Raw genomic sequence first — 18724 nt, forward strand, 5'->3', positions numbered from 1 at the left:
TAAGATGCGTAATCATGCCATGGTATGTTTGCACACTTGCCATTGTCGGGAGTTGTGCTGTCACAGTGTCCTGCATTTGCAGAGTTGTACAATGTCGTACCAGTCGTTCCATCGTTGTTGTTTTTGTCATGCTTGTTGTTGGCGTTGGTGCCGTTGGTACGCTTCTTGTTATTGTCTTTGTTTTGTATTTGTAGGTTTTGTTGTTGTGTGTGTTGCGCTCAATGACCACACCGAGTGGAGAATTCGAGTCCTTCACAAAGTTACTTGTGTCAGCGTCCTTTGTGGCACCTGCTGTTTCATTGAGCGTGCCGTCTGATTCCTCGGTGCTCCCTGTCTGGAGTCATGTCTGGTTCACTAGAATCATCTTTGGCTTGTTGATGCTCCCCGTCTGGAGTCTTTTCTGGTTCACCTGTATCATCTGAGGTGTCACTTGAATCATCTGAGGTGTCTTGATGCTCCCCGTCCGGAGTCAAAACATTCAGGGATGCATTTCCTTGTGGAGAGGCTCGAATGGATGAGATTTGAATTAACGTGGTGTCACTGGAGTCACTAGTTACCTCACATTGATTGTCAAGTGCCTCTGTACATACTAGCTGAGATCTGTCAGTCTCGCTGAGATGTCACAAATTTTGTATGGGAATTGTGGAGCCTTTGTCACTTGTCGCAGATACAGTGGGTAGACCTTCCGTGTCTTCTTGTCGGTTAGATGAGCTGTGTAGACAATGGCAAGTGTGCAGACATACCATGGCATGATTACGCATCTTACAAATTCACGTTTGCTCCACTACAAACAAGCAGACCAGCTTTCAAGGCAGCTGACATACGGCATCAATACCACAAACACAGACACCAGTCCAGGTCAGACAGGAAAGATGACATCAAGAATCGCTACAAGCATCGAAAAGAGTCCAAATCAGACAATGAAATGTTTTCACCATTTGCACGCCTCCTGATGACTTCTTGGTCCCTTAAGCACAATATCATCACAAAGGGTTCATGCTGCAGTTGTGAATCTCATAAATGATAATTTCAGAATAGTGCAGGTGAAGAATGTTTGTAATTACAGAATTCAATGTTCACATGTCATGTGTCAGATTTGCAAACACGTGAGAAAGTTGTCTGAATTAATCTTTAATCATCCTGATTCACATCGCCTCAATGTGGAGTTTTGATTGTTAAAAGCCACCTTGCTTTGATTTTTCAAAGCGCTTCAAATGAAACTTAAAACATATGAACAGCTCCGCTTATTGAGACAATAGGAGGAATTTGTGAAGTTGATAAAGGAGCTGGAGGCTCCCGGCAGCTTCCACATCGGAACAAAACTGCGCAGAGGCGCCGGGGGAAAGTTGTTGTGGGACCGGGAGGGAGAGAGAGGGCGGACCGGAGCAGCTGGAGAGAGGTGGAAACGGTAAGAATGAGAAACAGGGGAGGGGAGGAGAGAGAGAGGGGGGGAGGGAGGAGAGAGAGAGGGGGGGAGGGAGGGAGGAGAGAGAGGGGAGGGAGGAGAGAGAAAGAGAGAGAGGGGGGAGGGAGGAGAGAGAGAGTGGGGGGAGGAGGAGAGAGAGAGTGGGGGGAGGAGGAGAGAGAGAGTGGGGGGAGGGAGGAGAGAGAGAGTGGGGGGAGGGAGGAGAGAGAGAGGGGGGGAGGGAGGAGAGAGAGAGGGGGGGAGGGAGGAGAGAGAGAGGGGGGGAGGGAGGAGAGAGAGAGGGGGGGAGGGAGGAGAGAGAGAGAGGGGGGGGGAGGAGAGAGAGAGAGGGGGGGGGGAGGGAGGAGGAGAGAGAGAGGGGGGGGGAGGGAGGAGAGAGAGAGGGGGGGGGAGGGAGGAGAGAGAGAGGGGGGGGGAGGGAGGAGAGAGAGAGGGGGGGGGAGGGAGGAGAGAGAGAGGGGGGGGGAGGGAGGAGAGAGAGAGGGGGGGGGGAGGGAGGAGAGAGAGAGGGGGGGGGGAGGGAGGAGAGAGAGAGGGGGGGGAGGGAGGAGAGAGAGAGGGGGGGGGAGGGAGGAGAGAGAGAGGGGGGGAGGGAGGAGAGAGAGAGGGGGGGAGGAGGAGAGAGGGGGGGGGAGGGGGGAGAGAGAGGGGGGGGGAGGGAGGAGAGAGAGAGGGGGGGGAGGGAGGAGAGAGAGAGGGGGGGGAGGGAGGAGAGAGAGAGGGGGGGAGGGAGGAGAGAGAGAGGGGGGGAGGGAGGAGAGAGGGGGGGGAGGGGGGAGAGAGGGGGGGAGGGAGGGAGGAGAGAGGGAGGGAGGGAGGAGAGGGGGGGGGGAGGGAGGGAGGAGAGAGGGGGGGGAGGGAGGGAGGAGAGAGGGAGGGGGGGGAGGGAGAGAGGGGGGGGGAGGAGAGAGAGAGAGGGGGGGAGGGAGGGAGGAGAGAGGGGGGGAGGGAGGGAGGAGAGAGGGGGGGAGGGAGGGAGGAGAGAGGGGGGGAGGAGAGAGAGAGAGGGGGGGAGGGAGGGAGGAGAGAGGGGGGGGAGGGAGGGAGGAGAGAGGGGGGGAGGGAGGAGAGGAGAGAGGGGGGAAGGGAGGAGAGAGAGAGGGGGGGAGGGAGGAGAGAGAGAGGGGGGGAGGAGAGAGAGGGGGGGGGAGGGAGGAGAGAGAGGGGGGGGAGGGAGGAGAGAGAGAGGGGGGAGGGAGGAGAGAGAGAGGGGGGGGAGGGAGGAGAGAGAGAGGGGGGGAGGGAGGAGAGAGAGAGGGGGGGGAGGGAGGAGAGAGAGAGGGGGGGGAGGGAGGAGAGAGAGAGGGGGGGGAGGGAGGAGAGAGAGAGGGGGGGAGGGAGGAGAGAGAGAGGGGGGGAGGGAGGAGAGAGAGAGGGGGGGGAGGGAGGAGAGAGAGAGGGGGGGGAGGGAGGAGAGAGAGAGGGGGGGGAGGGAGGGAGGAGAGAGAGGGGGGGGGAGGGAGGAGAGAGAGAGGGGGGGGGAGGGAGGAGAGAGAGAGGGGGGGGAGGGAGGAGAGAGAGAGAGAGAGGGGGGGGAGGGAGGAGAGAGAGAGGGGGGGGAGGGAGGAGAGAGAGAGAGGGGGGGGGGAGGGAGGTGAGAGAGAGAGAGGGGGGGGGAGGGGAGGAGAGAGAGAGGGGGGAGGGAGGAGAGAGAGAGGGGGGGGAGGGAGGAGAGAGAGAGGGGGGGGGGGGAGAGAGTGAGGGGGGGAGGGAGGAGAGAGAGAGGGGGGGGGGGGGAGGAGAGAGAGAGGGGGAGGGGAGGAGAGAGAGGGGGGGAGGGAGGAGAGAGAGGGGGGGGAGGGAGGAGAGAGAGAGGGGGGGGGAGGGAGGAGAGAGAGAGCGGGGGGGAGGGTGGAGAGAGAGAGCGGGGGGGAGGGAGGAGAGAGAGAGCGGGGGGAGGGAGGAGAGAGAGAGCGGGGGGAGGGAGGAGAGAGGGGGGGAAGGGAGGGGGGAGGAGAGCCGGAGGGGGGGGGGAAGGGAGGGGGAGGAGAGCCGGAGGGAGGGGGAGGAGAGCCGGAGGGGGGGGGAAGGGAGGGGGAGGAGAGCCGGAGGGGGGGAAGGGGAGGGGGGAGGAGAGCCGGAGGGCGCGGAAGGGAGGGGGAAAGAGAGCGAGAGAGAGGGGGAAGGGAGGGGGAAGAGAGGGGGAAGAGAGAGAGAGGGGGGAAGAGAGAGAGCGGGTGGGAAGGGAGGGGGGAAGGAGAGAGAGAGAGGGTGGAAGGGAGGGGGGAGGAGAGAGAGAGAAGGCGGAAGGGAGGGGGAGGAGAGAGAGAGGGCGGAAGGGTGGGGGAGGAGAGAGAGAGGGCGGAAGGGAGGGGGAGGAGAGACAGGGGGGGGAAGGGAGGGGAGGAGAGAGAGAGGGCGGAAGGGAGGGTGAGGAGAGAGAGAGGGGGGAAGGGAGGAGGAGAGGGAGGGAGAGGAGAGAGAGAGGGGGGAAGGAGGGGGAAGAGAGAGAGAGGGGTGATGGGAGGAGGAGGAGAGAGAGAGAGAGAGGAGGAGAGAGAGAGAGAGAGAGAGAGGAGGGGGGGGGAAGAGAGAGAGAGGAGGGGAAGAGAGAGAGAGGAGGGGGAAGAGAGAGAGGAGGGGGAAGAGGGAGAGAGGAGGGGGAAGAGAGAGAGGAGGGGGAAGAGGGAGAGGGGGGGGAGAGAGAGAGGGGGGAAGAGAGAGAGGGGGGAAGGGAGGGGGAAGAGAGAGAGAGAGGGAGGGGGAGAGAGGGGGGAAGGGAGGGGGAAGAGAGAGAGGGGGGAAGGGAGGGGGAAGAGAGAGAGAGAGGGGAGGGGGAGAGAGGGGGGAAGGGAGGGGGAAGAGAGAGAGAGAAGGGGGGAAGGGAGCGGGAGGAGAGAGTGGGGGAAGGGAGGGGGGGAAGGGGGAGAGAGAGAGAGGGAGGGGAAGGGGAGAGAGAGAGAGGGAGGGCAAGGGGGAGAGAGAGAGAGGGCAAGGGGAGAGAGAGAGAGAGAGAGAGAGAGAGAGGGGAAGGGTGAGAGAGAGAGAGAGAGAGAGAGGGCAAGGGGGAGGGAGAGAGAGAGAGGGGAAGGGGGGAGAGAGGGGAAGGGGGGAGAGAGAGGGGAAGGGGGGAGAGAGAGGGGAAGGGGGGGAGAGAGAGGGGAAGGGGGGGAGAGAGAGGGAAGCGGGGAGAGAGAGTGGGGAAGGGGGGAGAGAGGGAAGGAGGGGGAGAGAGAGGGGAAGGAGGGGGGAGAGAGAGGGGAAGGGGGAGAGAGGGGAAGGGGGGAGAGAGAGAGCGAGGGGAAGAGGGGAGAGAGAGCGAGGGGAAGGGGGAGGGAGAGAGAGGGGAAGGGGGGGAGAGAGAGCGAGGGGAAGGGGGGAGGGAGAGAGAGGGGGAAGGGGGGAGGGAGGGAGAGAGAGAGGGGAGGAGAGAGAGGGGGAGGGAGGAGAGAGAGAGGGGGGGGAGGGAGGGAGGAGAGAGAGAGAGAGAGAGGGGGAGGAGAGAGGAGAGAGGGGGGAGGGGGAGGAGAGAGAGAGGGGGGGGGAGGAGAGAGAGAGCGGGGGGAGGGAGGAGAGAGAGAGAGCGGGGGGAGGGAGGAGAGAGAGAGAGCGGGGGGAGGGAGGAGAGAGAGAGCGGGGGGAGGGAGGAGAGAGAGAGCGGGGGGAGGGAGGAGAGAGAGAGCGGGGGGAGGGAGGAGAGAGAGAGCGGGGGGAGGGAGGAGAGAGAGAGCGGGGGGAGGGAGGAGAGAGAGAGCGGGGGGGAGGGAGGAGAGAGAGAGCGGGGGGAGGGAGGAGAGAGAGAGCGGGGGGAGGGAGGGGAGAGAGAGAGAGAGGGGGGGAGGGAGGAGAGAGAGAGAGGGGGAGGAGAGAGAGAGAGAGAGAGAGAGGAGGGGGGAGAGAGAGGGGGGAGGAGAGAGAGAGAGGGGCGGAGGAGGAGAGAGAGAGGGGGGGAGGGAGGAGAGAGAGAGAGGGGGGGAGGGAGGAGAGAGAGAGGTGGAGGAGAGAGAGAGAGGGGGAGGAGAGAGAGGGGGGAGGAGAGAGAGAGAGGGGGAGGAGAGAGAGAGAGAGAGAGAGGAGGGGGGGAGAGAGAGGGGGGAGGAGAGAGAGAGAGGGGCGGAGGGAGGAGAGAGAGAGGGGGGGAGGGAGGAGAGAGAGAGAGGGGGGAGGGAGGAGAGAGAGAGGGGGAGGAGAGAGAGAGAGGGGGAGGAGAGAGAGGGGGGGAGGGAGGAGAGAGAGAGGGGGGGAGGGAGGAGAGAGAGAGGGGGGAGGAGGAGAGAGAGGGGGGGGGGAGGGAGGAGAGAGAGAGGGGGGTGGGAGGAGAGAGAGAGGGGGGTGGGAGGAGAGAGGGGGGGGGAGGGAGGAGAGAGAGAGGGGGAGGGAGGAGACGAGAGAGAGAGGGGGGGGAGGGAGGAGAGAGAGAGAGGGGGGGAGGGAGGAGAGAGAGAGAGGGGGGGGAGGGAGGAGAGAGAGAGGGGGGAGGGAGGAGAGAGAGAGGGAGGAGAGAGAGGGGGGAGGGAGGAGAGAGAGAGAGGGGGGGAGGGAGGGGAGAGAGGGGGGAGGGAGAGGAGAGAGGGGGGGGGAGGGAGGAGAGAGAGGGGGGGGAGGGAGGAGAGAGAGAGCGGGGGGAGGGAGGAGAGAGAGAGCGGGGGGAGGGAGGAGAGAGAGAGCGGGGGGAGGGAGGAGAGAGAGAGCGGGGGGAGGGAGGAGAGAGAGAGCGGGGGGGAGGGAGGAGAGAGAGAGCGGGGGGAGGGAGGAGAGAGAGAGCGGGGGGAGGGAGGAGAGAGAGAGCGGGGGGAGGGAGGAGAGAGAGAGCGGGGGGGAGGGAGGAGAGAGAGAGCGGGGGGAGGGTGGAGAGAGAGAGCGGGGGGGAGGGAGGAGAGAGAGAGCGGGGGGAGGGAGGAGAGAGAGAGCGGGGGGAGGGAGGAGAGAGAGAGCGGGGGGAGGGAGGAGAGAGAGAGCGGGGGGAGGGGAGGAGAGAGAGAGCGGGGGGAGGGAGGAGAGAGGGGGGAGGGAGGAGAGACAGGGAGGGGGAGGAAAGACAGGGGGGGAGGGGAGGAGAGAGAGAGTGGGGGAAGGGAGGAGAGAGAGAGTGGGGGAAGGGAGGAGAGAGAGAGTGGGGGAAGGGAGGAGAGAGAGGGGGGGAAGGGAGGAGAGAGAGGGGGGGGAAGGGAGGAGAGAGAGAGGGGGGAGGGAAGGGAGGGGGAGGAGAGCCGGAGGGGGGGGGGAGGGAGGGGGAGGAGAGCCGGAGGGGGGGGGGAGGGAGGGGGAGGAGAGCGGGAGGGGGGGGAAGGGAGGGGGAGGAGAGCCAGAGGGGGGGAAGGGGGGGAAGGGAGGGGAGGAGAGCCGGAGGGGGGGGAAGGGAGGGGGAGGAGAGCCGGAGGGGGGGAAGGGAGGGGGAGGAGAGCCGGAGGGGGGGGAGAGGGAGGGGAGGAGAGCCGGAGGGGGGGAAGGGAGGGGGGAGGAGAGCCGGAGGGGGCGGAAGGGAGGGGGAAGAGAGCGAGAGAGAGGGGGAAGGGAGGGGGAAGAGAGAGAGAGGGGTGATGGGGAGGAGGAGGAGAGAGAGAGAGAGAGAGGAGGAGAGAGAGAGAGAGAGGAGGGGGAAGAGAGAGAGCGGGTGGGGAAGGGAGGGGGGAAGGGAGAGAGAGAGAGGGCGGAAGGGAGGGGGAGGAGAGAGAGAGAGGGCGGAAGGGAGGGGGAGGAGAGAGAGAGGGCGGAAGGGTGGGGGAGGAGAGAGAGAGGGCGGAAGGGAGGGGGAGGAGAGACAGGGGGGGGAAGGGAGGGGGAGGACGAGAGAGAGGGCGGAAGGGAGGGTGAGGAGAGAGAAAGGGGGGAAGGGAGGAGGAGAGAGGGAGGGAGAGGAGAGAGAGAGGGGGAAGGGAGGGGGAAGAGAGAGAGAGGGGTGATGGGAGGAGGAGGAGAGAGAGAGAGAGGGAGGAGAGAGAGAGAGAGAGGAGGGGGGAAGAGAGAGAGGAGGGGGAAGAGAGAGAGAGGAGGGGGAAGAGGGAGAGAGGGGGGGGAGAGAGAGAGGGGGGAAGAGAGAGAGGGGGGAAGGGAGGGGGAAGAGAGAGAGAGAGGGAGGGGGAGAGAGGGGGGAAGGGAGGGGGAAGAGAGAGAGAGAAGGGGGGAAGGGAGCGGGAGGAGAGAGTGGGGAAGGGAAGGGGGAGAGAGAGAGAGGGAGGGGAAGGGGAGAGAGAGAGAGGGAGGGCAAGGGGGAGAGAGAGAGAGGGCAAGGGGAGAGAGAGAGAGAGAGAGAGAGAGGGCAAGGGGGAGAGAGAGAGAGAGGGAAGGGGGGGAGAGAGGGGAAGGGGGGAGAGAGGGGAAGGGGGGAGAGTGGGGAAGGGGGGAGAGTGGGGAAGGGGGGAGAGAGAGGGGAAGCGGGGAGAGAGTGGGGAAGGGGGGAGAGAGGGGAAGGAGGGGGGGAGAGAGAGGGGAAGGGGAGAGGAGGGGAAGGGGGGGGAGAGAGAGAGCGAGGGGAAGAGGGGAGGAGAGAGCGAGGGAAGGGGGGAGGGAGAGAGAGGGGAAGGGGGGGAGAGAGAGCGAGGGGAAGGGGGGAGGGAGAGAGAGGGGGAAGGAGGGAGGGAGAGAGAGGGGAAGGGGGGGAGAGAGAGCGAGGGGAAGGGGGGGAGAGAGAGCGAGGGGAAGGGGGGAGGGAGAGAGAGGGGAAGGGGGAGGGAGAGAGTGGGGAAGGGGGGGAGAGAGAAGGGAAGGGGGGGGAGAGAGAGGGGAAGGGGGGGAGAGACAGGGGAGGGGGGGAGAGCGAGGGGAAGGGGGGAGGGAGAGAGAGGGGAAGGGGGGGAGGGAGAGAGAGGGGAAGGGGGGGGATAGAGAGGGGAAGGGGGGGAGAGACATGGGAGGGGGGGGGAGAGAGAGGGGAAGGGGGGGAGAGAGAGGGGAAGGGGGGGGGAGAGAGGGGAAGGGGGGGAGAGGGAAGGGGGGGGAGTGAAGGGAAGGGGGGGGGAGAGAGAGGGGAAGGGGGGGAGAGAGGGGAAGGGGGGGAGAGAGGGGAAGGGGGGAGAGAGGGGGAAGGGGGGGAGAGAGAGGGGAAGGGGGGGGAGAGAGAGGGGAAGGGGGGGAGAGAGAGGGGAAGGGGGGGAGAGAGAGGGGAAGGGGGGGAGAGAGAGGGGAAGGGGGGGGAGAGAGAGGGGAAGGGGGGGGAGAGAGAGGGGAAGGGGGGGAGAGAGAGGGGAAGGGGGGGAGAGAGAGGGGAAGGGGGTGGAGAGAGAGGGGAAGGGGGGAGAGAGAGGGGAAGGGGGGGAGAGAGAGGGGAAGGGGGGGAGAGAGAGGGGAAGGGGGAGAGAGAGGGGAGAGAGAGGGGAAGGGGGGGAGAGAGAGGGGAAGGGGGGGAGAGAGAGGGGAGGGGGGAGAGAGAGGGGGAAGGGGGGAGAGAGAGGGGAAGGGGGGGGAGAGAGAGGGGAAGGGGGGGAGAGAGAGGGGAAGGGGGGGAGAGAGAGAGGGGAAGGAGGGGAGAGAGAGGGGAAGGGGGGGAGAGAGAGGGGAAGGGGGGGGAGAGGGAAGGGGGGAGAGAGGGGAAGGGGGAGAGAGGGGGTGGGGGGGGAGAGAGGGGATGGGGGGGGAGAGGGGGAAGGGGGAGAGAGAGTGGGGAAGGGGGGGAGAGAGGGGGAAGGGGGGGGAGAGAGAGGGGAAGGGGGGAGAGAGAGGGGAAGGGGGGAGAGAGAGAGGGGAAGGGGGGAGAGTGGGGGAAGGGGGGGAGAGAGTGGGGAAGGGGGGAGAGGGGGAAGGGGGGGAGAGAGTGGGGAAGGGGGGGAGAGAGTGGGGAAGGGGGAGAGAGAGAGAGGGGAAGGGGGAGAGGGAGAGGGCAAAGGGGGAGAGGGGAAGGGGGGAGAGTGGGGAAGGGGGGTAGAGAGTGGGGAAGGGGGAGAGAGAGAGAGAGGGGAAGGGGGGAGAGGGAGAGGGAAAAGGGGGGAGAGAGAGGGAAGGGGGGAGAGAGAGGGGAAGGGGGGAGTGAGAGGGGAAGGGGGGGTGAGGGAAAGGGGGGAGAGAGGGGGAGAAGAGTGAGAGGATGAAGGGAGGAGAGTGAGAGGAGGAAGGGGGAGAGTGAGGGGAAAGGGAAGGGGAGGCGAGAGTGAGGGGTAAGGGAAGGGGAGGCGAGAGTGAGGGGGAAGGGACGGGGAGGAGAGAGGGGAGAACGGGAGGGGGTGGTGAGGAGAGGGGGAAGGGAGGGGGTGGAGAGAGGGGGGGAAGGGAGGGGGATGAGAGAGTCAGGGAGGGGATGAGAGAGTGAGGGAAGGGAGGGGGTTAAGGGAAGGGAGGAGAGAGAGGGGATGGGAAGGGGAGGAAAGAGAGAGGGGCAAAGGGGGTAGGGAAGGGAGGAGAGAGAGGGGGGGAAGGGAGGGGGGAGGAGAGCCGGAGGGGGGGGGGGGGGAGGGAGGGGGAGGAGAGCCGGAGGGGGGAAGGGAGGGGGAGGAGAGCCGGAGGGGGGGAAGGGGGGGGGGAGGAGAGCCGGAGGGGGGGGGGAGGGAGGGGGAGGAGAGCCGGAGGGGGAGGAGAGCCGGAGGGGGGGGGAAGGGAGGGGGAGGAGAGCCGGAGGGGGGGGAAGGGAGGGGGAGGAGAGCCGGAGGGGGGGGAAGGGAGGGGGAGGAGAGCCGGAGGGGGGGGGGGAAGGAGGGGGAGGAGAGCCGGAGGGGGCGGAAGGGAGGGGGAAGAGAGCGAGAGAGAGGGGGAAGGGAGGGGGAAGAGAGGGGGAAGAGAGAGAGAGGGGGGAAGAGAGAGAGAGGGGGGGAAGGGAGGGGGGAAGGGAGAGAGAGAGAGAGCGGAAGGGAGGGGAGGAGAGAGAGGGCGGAAGGGAGGGGGAGGAGAGAGAGAGGGCGGAAGGGAGGGGGAGGAGAGACTGGGGGAAGGGAGGGGGAGGAGAGAGAGAGGGGCGGAAGGGAGGGTGAGGAGAGAGAGAGGGGGGAAGGGAGGAGGAGAGAGGGAGGGAGAGGAGAGAGAGAGGGGGGAAGGGAGGGGGAAGAGAGAGAGAGGGGTGATGGGAGGAGGAGGAGAGAGAGAGAGGAGGGGGAAGAGAGAGAGGAGGGGGAAGAGGGAGAGAGGAGGGGGAAGAGAGAGAGGAGGGGGAAGAGAGAGAGGAGGGGAAGAGGGAGAGAGGGGGGGGAGAGAGAGAGGGGGGAAGAGAGAGAGAGAGAGGGGGGAAGGGAGGGGGAAGAGAGAGAGAGAGGGAGGGGGAGAGAGGGGGGAAGGGAGGGGGAAGAGAGAGAGAGAAGGGGGGAAGGGAGCGGGAGGAGAGAGTGGGGAAGGGAGGGGGGAAGGGGGAGAGAGAGGGGAGGGGAAGGGGAGAGAGACAGAGGGAGGGCAAGGGGGAGAGAGAGAGAGGGCAAGGGGAGAGAGAGAGAGAGAGAGAGAGAGGGGAAGGGTGAGAGAGAGAGAGAGAGGGCAAGGGAGAGAGAGAGAGGGGAAGGGGGGAGAGAGAGGGGAAGGGGGGAGAGAGAGGGGAAGGGGGGAGAGAGAGGGGAAGCGGGAGAGAGTGGGGAAGGGGGGAGAGAGGGGAAGGAGGGGGGGAGAGAGAGGGGAAGGCGGAGGGAGGGGAAGGGGGGAGAGAGAGAGAGCGAGGGGAAGGGGGGAGGGAGAGAGAGGGGAAGGGGGGAGGGAGAGAGAGGGGAAGGGGGGGAGAGAGAGCGAGGGGAAGGGGGGAGGGAGAGAGAGGGGAATGGGGGGGAGAGAGAGCGAGGGGAAGGGGAGGGAGAGAGAGGGGGAGGGAGAGCGAGGGGAAGGGGGGGAGAGAGAAGGGAAGGGGGGGGAGAGAGAGGGGAAGGGGGGGAGAGACAGGGGAGGGGGGGGAGAGACAGGGGAGGGGGGGAGAGCGAGGGGAAGGGGGGAGGGAGAGAGAGGGGAAGGGGGAGGGAGAGAGAGGGGGGAGGGAGAGAGAGGGGAAGGGGGGAGGGAGAGAGAGGGGGAGGGAGAGAGAGGGGAAGGGCGGGAGAGAGAAGGGAAGGGGGAGGAGAGAGAGGGGAAGGGGGGAGAGACAGGGGATGGGGGGGAGAGAGAGGGGAAGGGGGGGGGAGAGAGAAGGGAAGGGGGGGGAGAGAGAAGGGAAGGGGGGGAGAGAGAGGGGGAAGGGGGGGAGAGAGGGGAAGGGGGGGAGAGAGGGGAAGGGGGGGAGAGAGGGGAAGGGGGGGAGAGAGGGAAGGGGGGAGAGAGGGGAAGGGGGGGAGAGAGGGGAAGGGGGGGAGAGAGAGGGGAAGGGGGGGAGAGAGAGGGGAAGGGGGGGGAGAGAGAGGGGAAGTGGGGGAGAGAGAGGGGAAGGGGGGGAGAGAGAGGGGGAAGGGGGGGAGAGAGAGGGGAAAGGGGGGAGAGAGAGGGGAAAGGGGGGAGAGAGAGGGGAAGGGGGAGAGAGAGGGGAAGGGGGGAGAGAGAGGGGAAGGGGGGAGAGAGGGAGGGGGGGGAGAGAGAGGGGAAGGGGGGGAGAGAGGGAGGGGGGGGGAGAGAGAGGGGGAAGGGGGGGAGAGAGGGAGGGGGGGAGAGAGAGGGGAAGGGGGGGAGAGAGAGGGGAAGGGGGGGAGAGAGGGGAAGGGGGGGAGAGAGGGGAAGGGGGGAGAGAGAGGGGAAGGGGGGGGAGAGAGAAGGGGAAGGGGGGAGAGAGAGGGGAAGGGGGGGAGAGAGAGGGAAGGGGGGGGAGGGGAAGGGGGGAGAGAGGGGAGGGGGGGAGAGAGGGGAAGGGGGAGAGAGAGTGGGGAAGGGGGGGAGAGAGGGGAAGGGGGGGAGAGAGGGGAAGGGGGGGAGAGAGGGGATGGGGGTGGGGGGAGAGAGGGGGAAGGGGGGGAGAGGGGGAAGGGGGGGAGAGAGAGGGGAAGGGGGAGAGAGAGGGGAAGGGGGGAGAGAGAGAGGGAAAGGGGGAGAGAGTGGGGAAGGGGGGGAGAGAGTGGGGAAGGGGGAGAGAGAGAGAGGGGAAGGGGGAGAGGGAGAGGGCAAAGGGGGGAGAGGGAGAGGGCAAAGGGGGGAGAGGAGAGGGCAAAGGGGGAGAGGGAGAGGGCAAAGGGGGGAGAGGGAGAGGGCAAAGGGGGGGAGAGGGGAAGGGGGAGAGGGGAAGGGGGAGAGTGGGGAAGGGGGGTAGAGAGTGGGGAAGGGGGGAGAGAGAGGGGAAGGGGGAGAGGGAGAGGGCAAAGGGGGGAGAGAGAGGGGAAGGGGGGAGAGAGAGGGGAAGGGGGGAGAGAGAGGGGAAGGGGGGAGAGAGGGGAAAGGGGGGTGAGAGGAAAGGGGGGAGAGAGGGGGAGAAGGGTGAGGGAAAGGGGGGAGAGAGGGGGAGAAGAGTGAGAGGATGAAGGGAGGAGAGTGAGAGGAGAGGGGGAGAGTGAGGGGAAAGGGAAGGGGAGGCGAGAGTGAGGGGTAAGGGAAGGGGAGGCGAGAGTGAGGGGGAAGGGACGGGGAGGAGAGAGGGGGAGAACGGGAGGGGGTGGTGAGAGAGGGGGAAGGGAGGGGGTGGAGAGAGAGGGGGAGGAGAGAGGGGGGAAGGGAGGGGGATGAGTGAGTCAGGGAGGGGGATGAGAGAGTGAGGGAAAGGAGGGGGGTTAAGGGAAGGGAGGAGAGAGGGGATGGGAAGGGGAGGAAAGAGAGAGGGGCAAAGGGGGTAGGGAAGTGGAGGGGAAGGGAGGGGGAGGAGAGAGAGGGGGAAGGGGAGAGAAGGGGAAGGGAACGGGAGAGAGAGAGGGGTGGAAGGAGGGAGAGGAGAGGGAGGGGAGAGAGGGGGGAAGAGGAGAGAGAGGGGTGGAAGGGAGGGGAGAGGAGAGAGAGGGGAAGGGAGGGGGATAGAGAGGGGGAAGGGGAGGAGAGAGGGAGAGGGAGTGGGAGGGGGAGAGAGGGGGGAAGGGGTGAGAGAGTGGAGGAGGAGAGAGTGGAAGCGAGGGGGAGGGGAGAGGGGGGAAGGGGTGAGAGTGGAGAAGGGAAGGGGGAGAGAGGGGGAAGGGAGGGGAGAGAGAGAGAGGGGAAGGGGGAGAGAGAGAGAGGGGAAGGAGGAGAGAGAGAGAGAGAGAGAGGGGAAGGGGGAGAGAGAGAGAGGGGAAGAGGGAGAGGGCAAAGGGGAGAGAGAGAGGGCAATGGGGAGAGAGAGAGGGCAATGGGGAGAGAGAGCGGGCAATGGGGAGAGAGAGCGGGCAATGGGGGAGAGAGAGCGGGCAATGGGGAGAGAGAGAGAGGGGAAGGGGGGAGAGAGAGAGGGGAAGGGGAGAGAGGGAGGGCAATGGGGGAGAGAGAGAGAGGGGGAAGGGGGAGAGAGAGAGGGGAAGGGGGGAGAGAGGGAGGGCAAAGGGGAGAGAGGGAGGGCAAAGGGGAGAGAGGGAGGGCAAAGGGGAGAGGAGAGAGGGCAAAGGGGAGAGAGAGAGGGCAAAGGGGAGAGAGAGAGGGCAAAGGGGGAGAGAGAGAGGGCAAAGGGGGAGAGAGAGAGGGCAAAGGGGAGAGAGAGAGGGCAAAGGGGAGAGAGAGAGGGCAAAGGGGAGAGAGAGAGGGGCAGAGAGAGAGAGGGCAAAGGGGAGAGAGAGAGGGCAAAGGGGGAGAGAGAGAGAGAGGGGAAGGGGGAGAGAGAGAGAGAGAGAGAGGGGAAGGGGGAGAGAGAGAGAGAGAGAGAGAGGGAAGGGGGAGAGAGTGAGAGGGGAAGGGGGAGAGAGTGAGAGGGGAAGGGGGGAGAGAGAGGGTAAGGGGGGAGGAGAGGGGAGGATGAAGGGAGGAGAGTGAGAGGATGAAGGGAGGAGAGTGAGAGGAGGAAGGGGGAGAGTGAGGGGGGAAGGGAAGGGGAGGCGAGAGTGAGGGGGAAGGGAAGGGGAGGCGAGAGTGAGGGGGAAGGGAAGGGGAGGAGAGAGGAGGGCAAAGGGGGGAGGGAAGTGGAGGAGAAAGAGGGGGAAGGAGGGGAAGGGGAGAGAAGGGAAGGGAACGGGGAGAGAGAGGAGTGGAAAGGAGGAGAGGAGAGGGAGGGGAGAGATTGGGGGGAAGGGGAGAGAGGGGTGGAAGGGAGGGGAGAGGAGAGAGAGTGGAAGCGAGGGGGAGGGGAGAGGGGGGGAAGGGGTGAGAAAGTGGGGAAGGAAGGGGGAGAGAGAGAAGCAAGGGAGCGGGAGGAGAGAGGGGAGGAGAGAGAGAGGGGAAGGGGAGAGAGAGAGAGAGAGAGAGGGGAAGGGGAGAGAGGGGGAGGGGAGAGAGAGAGAGAGAGGGGAAGGGGAGAGCGAGAGGGGGGGAAGGGGGAGAGAGAGAGAGAGAGAGAGGGGAAGGGGAGGGGGAGAGAGAGGGGGCAATGGGGAGAGAGAGAGGGCAATGGGGAGAGAGAGGGGGGCAATGGGGAGAGAGAGAGGGCAATGGGGAGAGAGAGAGGGCAATGGGGAGAGAGAGAGGGCAATGGGTAGAGAGAGAGGGCAATGGGTAGAGAGAGAGAGGGAAAGGGAGAGAGAGAGAGGGCAAAGGGGAGAGAGAGAGGGCAAAGGGGAGAGAGAGAGGGCAAAGGGGAGAGAGAGAGGGCAAAGGGAGAGAGAGAGGGCAAAGGGGAGAGAGAGAGGGCAAAGGGGAGAGAGAGAGGGCAAAGGGGAGAGAGAGAGGGCAAAGGGGAGAGAGAGAGGGCAAAGGGGGAGAGAGAGAGGGCAAAGGGGAGAGAGAGAAAGAGAGGAAGGGGAAGGGGGGAGAGAGAGGGGAAGGGGGAGAGAGAGGGGAAGGGGGGAGAGAGAGGGGGAAGGGGGAGAGAGGGGGGTGGAGAGTGAGAGGATGAAGGGAGGAGAGTGAGAGGAGGAAGGGGAGAGTGAGGGGGAAGGGGAGGAGAGAGTGAGGGGGAAGGTTAGGGGAGGTGAGAGTGAGGGGAAGGGGAGGAGAGAGAGGGGGGAAAGGAGGGGGAGGAGAAAGAGGGGGAAGGGAGGGGAGGAGAGAGAGTGGGAAGGGAGGGGAGGAGAGAGAGTGGGAAGGGAGGGGAGGAGAGGGGCGAACGGGAGGGGGTGGTGAGAGAGGGAAGGGAGGGGGTGGAGAGAGAGGGGGGGAAGGGAGGGGGAGGAGAGAGGGGGGGAAGGGAGGGGGATGAGAGAGTGGGGGAAGGGAGGGGGTTAAGGGAAGAGAGGAGAGAGAGGGGAAGGGGAGGAAAGAGAGAGGGGCAAAGGGGGGACGGAAGTGGAGGGAGAAAGAGGGGGAAGGGAGGGGGAGGAGAGAGAGGGGGAAGGGAGGGGAGGAGAGAGAGGGGGAGAGAGAGGGGTGGAAAGGAGGGAGAGGAGAGGGAGTGGAGAGAGGGGGGAAGGGGAGAGAGAGGGGTGAAGGGAGGGGAGAGGAGAGAGAGTGGGAAGGGAGGGGGGATAGAGAGGGGAAGGGAGGAGAGAGGGAGGAGAGAGGGGAAGGGAGGTGGAGGGAGAGAGGGGGAAGGGGTGAGAGTGGAGGAGGAGAGAGTGGAAGCAAGGGGGAGGGGAGAGGGAGGGGGTGAGAGAGTGGAGAAGGGAAGGGGAGAGAGGGGGAAGGGAGGGGCAGGAGGCGAGAGGAGGAAGGGAGTGGGAGGAGAGAGGAGGAGGAGAGAGAGGGGAGGGAGTGGGAGGAGAGAGAGGGGGAAGAGAGCGAGAGGGGGAGGAGAGAGGTGGGGAGAGAGGAGGGAGGAAGAGGGGAGCGAGAGAGAGGGGAAGGGGGGGGAGAGAGAGAGAGGACAAGGGGGGGAGAGAGAGGACAAGGGGGAGGAGAGCGAGAGAGGGCAAGGGGGAGAGAGAGAGAGAGGGGCAAGGGGGAGAGAGAGAGAGAGGAAGGGGGAGAGAAAGATAAGGGGAGGGGGAGAGAGAGAGAGAGAGGGCAAGGGGGTAGAGAGAGAGGGAGGGGGGTAGAGAGAGAGGGGAGGGGGGGAGAGAGAGAGGGGGGAGGGGGGGGGAGAGAGAGAGGGAGGGGGGAGAGAGAGAGGGGAGGGGGGAGAGAGAGAGGGGAGGGGGGAGAGAGAGAGGGGAGGGGGGGGAGAGAGAGAGGGAGGGGGGGAGAGAGAGAGGGGAGGGGGAGAGAGAGAGGGGAGGGGGAGAGAGAGAGGGGCAAGGGGGGGAGAGAGAGAGGGGCAAGGGGGGGGAGAGAGAGAGGGCAAGGGGGGAGAGAGAGAGGGCAAGGGGGGGAGAGAGAGAGGGCAAGGGGGGGAGAGAGAGGGCAAGGGGGGGAGAGAGAGAGGGGCAAGGGGGGAGAGAGAGAGGGCACGGGGGGGAGAGAGAGGGCACGGGGGGAGAGAGAGAGGGCAAGGGGGGGGAGAGAGAGAGGGCAAGGGGGGGAGAGAGAGAGGGCAAGGGGGGGAGAGAGAGAGGGCAAGGGGGGAGAGAGAGAGGGCAAGGGGGGAGAGAGAGAGAGGCAAGGGGGGGGAGAGAGAGCGGGCAAGGGGGGGAGAGAGAGCGGGCAAGGGGGGGAGAGAGGGAGAGGAAGGGGGAGCGAGAGAGAGAGGGCAAGGGGGAGAGAGAGAGAGAGGGCAAGGGGGGAGAGAGAGAGAGAGGGCAAGGGGGAGAGAGAGAGAGAGGGCAAGGGGGAGAGAGAGAGAGAGAGAGAGAGAGAGGGAAGGAGGAGGGGAGGAGAGAGAGGGGGAAAGGAGCGGGTGGAGAGAGGGGGAGGAGAGAGTGGGGAAGGGAGGGGGGGGAGAGAGAGAGGGCAAGGGGGGGAGAGAGAGAGGGCAAGGGGGGGAGAGAGAGAGGGCAAGGGGGGGAGAGAGAGAGGGCAAGGGGGGAGAGAGAGAGGGCAAGGGGGGAGAGAGAGAGAGAGAGGGCAAGGGGGGAGAGAGAGAGAGAGAGAGAGAGAGAGGGGAAGGGAGGAGGGAGGAGAGAGAGGGGAAAGGAGCGGGTGGAGAGAGAGGGGGAGGAGAGAGTGGGGAAGGGAGGGGGGAGAGAGAGAGGGCAAGGGGGCGAGAGAGAGAGGGCAAGAGGGGGGAGAGAGAGAGCGGGCAAGGGGGGAGAGAGAGCGGGCAAGGGGGGTAGAGAGCGGGCAAGGGGGAGAGACAGAGGGGAAGGGGGGAGAGACAGAGAGGGGAAGGGGGGAGAGACAGAGAGAGAGGGCAAAGGGGGGAGAGAGGGCAAAGGGAGAGAGAGGGGCAAAGGGGAGAGAGAGGGCAAAGGGGGGAGAGAGGGGGAGAAGAGTGAGAGGATGAAGGGAGGAGAGTGAGAGGAGGAAGGGGGAGAGTGAGGGGGAAGGGAAGGGGAGGCGAGAGTGAGGGGGAAGGGAAGGGGAGGAGAGAGATGGGCAAGGGAAGGGGGAGGAGAGAGAGGGGGAAGGGAGGGGAGGAGAGGGGGGGAAGGGAGTGGAGGAGAGAGGGGAGAACGGGAGGGGGTGGTGAGAGAGGGGGGAAGGGAGGGGGTGGAGAGAGAGGGGGGAAGGGAGGGGGAGGAGAGAGGGGGGGGAAGGGAGGGGGTTAAGGGAAGGGAGGAGAGAGAGGGGATGGGAAGGGGAGGAAGAGAGAGGGGCAAAGGGGAGGGAAGTGGAGGAGAAAGAGGGGGAAGGGAGGGGAGGAGAGAGAGGGGGAAGGGGAGAGAAGTGGAAGGGAACGGGAGAGAGAGAGGGGTGGAAAGGAGGGAGCGGAGAGGAGGGGAGAGAGGGGAAGGGGAGAGAGAGGGGTGGAAGGGAGGGGAGAGGGAAGGGAGGGGGGATAGAGAGGGGGAACGGGAGGAGAGAGGGAGAGGGAGGAGAGGGGGAGGGAGGGGGAGGGGAGAGAGGGGGGAAGGGGTGAGAGAGTGGAGGAGGAGAGAGTGGAGGGGAGGGGAGAGGGGGGAAGGGGGAGAGAGGGGGAAGGGAGGGGAGGAGAGAGAGGAGGAAGGGAAGGGTGGGTGTGAGGGAGAGAGAGGGGGAAGGGAGGGGGAGGAGATAGGGGAAGGGAGCTGGAGGATAGAGAGTGGGGAGGCGGAGGAGAGTGAGGGGTGTAGGGGGGTGGAGGGAGGTGGAGGAGAGAGGGGGGGAATGGGAGAGAGAGTGGAGAAGGGAAGGGGGGAGAGAGGCGGAAGGGAGGAGGGGGAAGGGCCGGGATGAGAGAGAGAGGTTGAAGGGAAGGGGGAAGAGAGAGAGTGGGGAAGGGAGGGGGGAAGGGAGGGGAGGAGAGGGGGAGGAGAGTGGGGGGAATGGAGGGGAGGAGAGAGGGGGAAGGGGGAGGGAGTTGGAGGGGGAGGAGAGAGGGCGAGGGAGGGGGAGGAGAGAGAGGGGGGAAGGGAGGGGAGGAGAGAGGGGGAAGGGAGGGGAGGAGAGTGGGGGGAATGGAGGGGAGGAGAGAGGGGGAGGGAGAGGGAGGGGGAGGGGGAGGAGAGAGGGGGAGGAGGGGGAGGAGAGAGAGGGGGATGGGAGGGGGAGGAGAGAGGGGGGAAGGAGGGGGAGGAGAGAGCGGGGAGGGAGATGGAGGAGTGAGAGGGGGAAGGGAGGGGGAGGAGAGAGAAAGAGAGGGGATGGAGGGAGGAGAAGGAGAAT

The 18724-nt window shown here is 65.9% G+C and overlaps 1 protein-coding gene across 3 annotated transcripts in view; it reads left to right on the forward strand.

Annotated features, from left to right (window-relative positions):
• The first annotated feature begins 1317 nt into the window (after positions 1–1317).
• Positions 1318–18724, forward strand: part of ldah (lipid droplet associated hydrolase) — a 521342-nt gene continuing 503935 nt past the window's right edge. For all 3 annotated transcript variants that reach the window (XM_072498873.1, XM_072498871.1, XM_072498872.1), the window contains exon 1: positions 1318–1408. The gene's annotated coding sequence lies outside the window, so the exon portion shown is untranslated. The remainder of the gene's footprint in view (positions 1409–18724) is intronic.

The sequence above is a fragment of the Scyliorhinus torazame genome, chromosome 4, assembly GCF_047496885.1.
Source record: "Scyliorhinus torazame isolate Kashiwa2021f chromosome 4, sScyTor2.1, whole genome shotgun sequence".
Taxonomy (NCBI): domain Eukaryota; kingdom Metazoa; phylum Chordata; class Chondrichthyes; order Carcharhiniformes; family Scyliorhinidae; genus Scyliorhinus; species Scyliorhinus torazame.